This window comes from Convolutriloba macropyga, unplaced genomic scaffold (genome assembly GCF_964194025.1).
Source record: "Convolutriloba macropyga unplaced genomic scaffold, txConMacr16.3 SCAFFOLD_632, whole genome shotgun sequence".
In the NCBI taxonomy this organism is placed as follows: domain Eukaryota; kingdom Metazoa; phylum Xenacoelomorpha; order Acoela; family Convolutidae; genus Convolutriloba; species Convolutriloba macropyga.
Genome location: NW_027450727.1, coordinates 55423 through 61634, shown reverse-complemented (window position 1 = coordinate 61634; position 6212 = coordinate 55423).

Below are 6212 nucleotides of genomic sequence, written 5' to 3'. Positions count from 1 at the left end.
CGGGAAATTACAATTGCAGGATGAAAAATTATGAAAACGAGGTTCACTGAAAAAACTATTCAAGTTTAGAAAGGGGATCTATATTGTGTGATTTTTACAACCTTTCTTTCTATAGAAAAATGAGGATTCAGATTAACAATTAATTGAAAAATATGTTTCTAAATAAAAAATTTTGCTAACGGATATTTGCCATTTACTTTCTTTATGAGGGGCATGAGAAAAAATGTTATGGTTTTTACAAAAATTTTCATTTTGTTAACGTTTTCCTCAACATATGTTTGGATTTTTGTTGCATATGTTATTGACAGCTATCTGACAACTGACTTGGACTTTGATCATCACCTGATCTTTTAACGTGTCCAATTTTCTTAAAAACTTATTTTGGTTTTTTTTCATTTTGGCAGTCTCTGATCTTATTTTGTGTACATCACTCCTAAATATTTGTTGTGATGATATTTGAATGTTTTCAAATTTTAGCTAACTCGAGTTTTTCAAACTCTCTTTGAAGTTTCGAATTCGGCTCGTTTGTGAAGTAGCAACTAAAATTCAAAGAGCTTAGATTTCATGAAAAAAATCAAGAAGCATTAGTTTGTCTACGTGCTCAAGCTTAATAATTTGTTTAATTGAGGATTTCACATACTTCTCTAAATTCGAAAAATAATCAGTGCCATTTCATAGAGACAACAGAAAGTCGAAAGTTTTTCAAAAAAAGTATTTTTTTAAATTAACACAGAGTTATGAAAAATTGTATAAATCTCTGTATGACAGATTTGAAGTTGCCAGAACTCAATAATATACCCAAAGAAATTTCACAGCAGCATTATATAAACTCATTTTACGTCCCATGTTTTTTTTCAGTTCGTATAAGTGAAATAACTTTACTGGAATTCGTGACAGTTACAAAGGACAAAATCTAGTTAAAGTACATATTTTGCTTCAGTCGCAGTTCATTAAATTTGATTATTTTTGTGCTCTTTTTGACACAACGCTAGCCAAATGTTGAAGTTGGAGGGTCAGAAAATTATATGCTCACGCCTTCCGTTGAGCCTTGTTGACAAGGTCCCGCATGCGAAGACCTAAAAACTAAAAGTTGCACAAATATGAATACCAAGTTTTGCGTCCCTGCAATTTTTTATATGAACAATTTAAAAAGGCTGAATTTTTTAAAAAATTCTTTGAAGGAATCAAAAAACCCCAGTTTTAACTTATTCTTTAATTTGAAAAATAATTTGTAAAATAAAATTATGATTAATAAAAGCCTTAAATAATTAGAAAGAAGCCTTGCTTAAATGTCCCGAACCCACTCAATCATATCCTTGGCTTAAATTATGTATCCTCAAATTAGGATAGACATATATAGCAAGGAGGTTAATACCAGTTTGGTTACTTTTTTCTTTTACCAAAAAAATGTATTGAGTATCACATTTGACATTTGGTAGAAAAAAGATCAACTTCTCAGCAGAAAAAAAACCGGTCGAGAAATGGACAAGAAAACAACTAGTTTCGTCACACAAAAAGCCACGAATTTCAAAATTCAACATCAATCTCTTTCAAATCAGACTTAAAACCATTCAATAAGGTCTTTCATTGAGAAAAACGTCGTGGTTATTCAGATCTCCTTATTTATTTGATTTTGATTTTACATTCTCAAAAAAGATTTAATAAGTTGAAAAAATATTATATAATAGGTTGAAAAATTTGTCAAATGAATTACCAAAAAACCAAACAACATGTGACATTAAATGACAACAGACAAATAAAAATTAAAAGATATGATCAGAGGTCCTGAAATAAAAAGCGAAGAGTGAAGTAGTCAATATTCCGGCTTTCAAAATTTTTACTGTAATTTCATCCTTTGATATTTAGCAAAACGTATGAGGCGAAAGAGCAAAAACAAATCAGAATGCTACTATCTTTAAAGCAAAATGCTGTTAAGTACATCGAATCAAATCGTTTTATGTTGAACAATCTGACACTGTTTGCCACCAAGAAAAAGATTTTGCAGAAAACTAGAGAGAAAAAAGACCAAAAATGACGAATCCTTCATTTCGTAAAGCTAACAAAAGCATATGAAAACTAATGGAGACAAGTTAAAGAACCTTAATCTTTGCAATTAGTTCAATATCATCTTGAAAACGTCCATTAACATCTTTGCTTTAATGCAGTTAACGACAAGGCAAAAACTACCAAAAAATGGCGGCCGCTTTCAAAAAATCATTGACGATAGTTAAACATACAGGGTTTTTTAGCCGTTAAAATTTTAAAGAGACTTGTTAATATTGAGTATGAGAATTAATAAAAACAAGAACGAAAACGGACTGAACTCAAAAAACCATTGTTTTTTGACAAACAGATTTCAAGGCAAAACCTTTCGTGAGAACTAAAACAACTAAACAAAGTCAATGGGTTCGTTGTAAATAAACAGCTGGGAGTAGTATGTAATTAGACTTAAAAACAAGTCGAAATTAGAAACAAAGAAACGATACGAATAAGCGAAATTCAAAAATCAATTAATTTTTTCTCTGTTTGTCAGATTCTAAATCAAATTCGAAGTATTTCATTGACTTCAAACTATTAAATAGTTTTTTGATTAAAGGTCTGTTTATTCCATCAGTGACTATTCTTGTAATGAGTCTTATTTTATCTCAAGTAGATCGTCATAAACGGCGCATCAAAACTAGAAAGGGAGCAAACGAAAATACATATTGTCAAATCTTAAAAAAATTAATCCACTGATGTCATTTTTCTAATCAACTTATGCTTCGTTAGAAAGCCCAATGATACCTTTCACTACTGAGAACTAATCAATAAAAAACAATGGTAACCTCAGAAACTCACTAAACTGTAACAAAAAACTTAGAATCAGAACTAAATAAGAAAAAACAACATACTAAAGGTGGTATTAAGATTCAATTTTGGCTCCCTTTGGAACCCATTTGTCCTGTCAAATGTCAGTCCTAGTGTTCAAACCAAATACACAACAAAAAAGGTTGAACTCACAATCTCATCACAATTTTACAAAAGACTAATTTCAAGATCATGAGAAGAAAAAAAAACAGCGCAAAAAAATTAATATACATAACCATTTATGCTTTCATAAACGGTCAATGGGGCGTTTATTTAATTAAGTAAAGAGAAAACAAAAAAAAGTTTGCACGTGAGAGAAACTTATCTCTAAGGATTAGAACAAAAAATACAAACTTATCTCTCCCTTTCCAAATCAGTACGAAAGGTTCTGCTCCCTGAAATAAGTCAATCTTTTGCTTCAAATAATTTTCTAATTTTACCTAGTTCGCTGCTTCTATTTGATTTCTCATTAACGTTCAGAATTTGAAAGAAAAATTCAAGAAAGATAACACCCCCCAATATAATGGTAATAAGATAATAATATAATTTTGTCTATTTTAAAAAATATCCACAATGATACTAACAACCCGTACCTAACTCCAAATGCGTTTCAGTATTGGGCCAGTATAAATGCAATTCCTCGTCATTACTGAACCACAAACTGATTCATGTCACTTTTTTGACTTACCAGAAGTGCGTTCGTCCTGTTTTTACAATTGCCAGACTTGCACCCTTTCTGATTTTTCTCTGGCCAGACTGGCACCATTTCTGATTTCGTACTTGCCCAACTGGCATCAATTTTGATTTTTTTACTCAAATAAAACCTCAACAATAGCCGTAAAAAACATCGAGAAAAGCCGAAAAACGACAAAATTACCCGAAAAATCGTCAAAAATAGCCAAAACGAACGTAAAAAATAGACAAAAAAACGCCACAATATCCAAAGAAAATAGCCAAAAGACGTCAAAGGTATAAGGGAAACGTCAGAAAAGCCAAAAAAACTGATTCAGACTTAATAATACAGTTAGCACACATAATGAGGTATCTCATATCAACATTTGAGCCCAAAACATTCACTCCGCAAAAAGTTATTGAAGAACGAGCACTCTGCATGACCCAATTTTTTGGGGGTACACAGTCTGAAATGGTAAATAATTACCAAAATGTGCCAACTCATAACAATATTTGAGCCCAAAACATTTGCTCAACAAATATTTGTTAACAAAAGAGCTTTGGGCATGACTAAATTTTTCGAGGTACACAGTCTGAAATTGTGAATAATTCACATAATTCTGAATGAATCGGACCTAGACCTGGTTCATTAGAATTGCAGTGAACTGAGCTTAAAAATCAAATGATCGACTCAATATTCTGAACAGTGGTTTGAGAAACATCGGTCTCCGAGCATAGCGCAAGTTGACCCGTTTTAATACCAGTTACCCTGTACTCGTTTGTTAAGTTTTGACCACAGACTATAGTTTAACTAACTTGTGGCAAGAGCGGCTTTTTTACTAGCTCGAACCCAGGGATGGAACATATTTCACTAAAATTTTTGCCCTGACTATCTTCGGGTCGAGACATTACAACTCTGTGAAATGTAAGTTTTGTTAAATTCCGGTCAAAAGTGGCCTGAATCAGCTACAAAACGGCCCAGAGCACCAGAAAAAAAAACATCAATCGGCCCAGGTTTGGCCGAAAAAACAACAAACTCCACCGGTGTGCTAACCTACTGTTTGGTTTGCCCCTGGCATCATTTTATATCACCCGGAAAAGTGACTAAAAATAAACGCGAAAATCATGACACGTTATAAATTTTTTTGGGTTTCGGAATTTTCACTTGACTTTTAGTGAAATTTTAATTTACTCTTCGGAATGAAAAGTTAATTTACAATTCTATCTGCCAGAATTAGACCAATGCTGATTTTCAATGACGAAATTTGTGCCAATTATGATTTTCACTCAAAAATACGCCAACAATAGCTGTAAAAAACGTTAAAAAAAGCCAAAAAACGTAAGAAATAGCCGAAAACCGTCAAAAATATCCCGGGAAACGTCGAAAGTATTTATAGGACGTCAAAAGTATAAGGGGAAACATCAAAATAGCTTAAAAAACAATTTCAGGCCTAATAATATAGTCAGCACACATAATGAGCAAACTCATATCATTATTTGAGCCCAAAAGATTTGCTCAACCAAGTTTTTCTAACCAACGAGCTCTCGGCATGGCTAAATTTTTCGAGGTAAAAAGTCTGAAAATGTGAATAATTGTCAAAACTCTGAGTGAGTCGGACCTGGACCTGGTTTTAAAAAAAAGTAGTGAAATAAGCTTCAAAATCAAGTATATGCCTCTGTTTTTTGACCAGTGGTTTGGGAAATATTGGTGTCCGAGCATAGCGTAAGTTGACCCATTTTGATACCAGTCACCCTGTGCTCGTTTGTAAAATTATGACCATAAACTATAGATTAATTAACTGATGACGAGAGGGGCTCTTTTACTAGCTCGTACCCTGGGATAGAACCCATTTCACCAACAATTTTGCCCTGACCATCTTTGGATCGAGACAATACAACTATCTGAAATGTAAATTTCGTGAAATTTGTGTCAAAGACGGCCCAGAACACCTGAAATAATCTAAATTGGCCTAGATTTGGACAAACAGACTCCACCAGTGTGCTAACTTACTGTTTGGTTTCCCCTATTATCATTTTATAGGGAAAAGTGACCAAAAATAAACGCGAAAATTGTGGCACGTTATAAAATTTTCTGGAATTCGAATTTTTCACTTCACTTTTTTGAAAAGTTAATTTACACTTAGGAATCGCTTGCCAAGTTTAATTCAAGTCTGATATGACTATTACACTTGATATTGTAATGATTCAGTACCAGTTTTCGTAGAAAGACTTGCATTTATGCTGATCCAGTACTGATAGGGTGGAACTTTTCATCAAAATCACAAGTAAATTTCTAATATAAACAATAATACTAAAACTGAACAGTTTTACTAAATATTTTACAATTCTATGCTGGATGGGCAATTTAATGATACCAGCACACTCTTACTATAAATTGATATATTGATAGGCCAAAATTCACCCAACAAAAAATGCTAGAGTGTATATATTTCATACCCACACTAAGTCGGAACAATTGTTTTCTCATGGAGTCTATTAGTCCAGACAGTACTTTTCTCATGACGTAATGGTTTTATGGCTGTCCTATTCTCAGTTTTAATCAGACCATTTCGATTCGAATTTCTTATACGTCTATCAAGACTTGATCTAAGTAGACTAAACAATACATTGTTCAATTATTTTGACAGTACTGATTATTGAACGACTACTCATTCGTTGCAATGTTCCAAGAT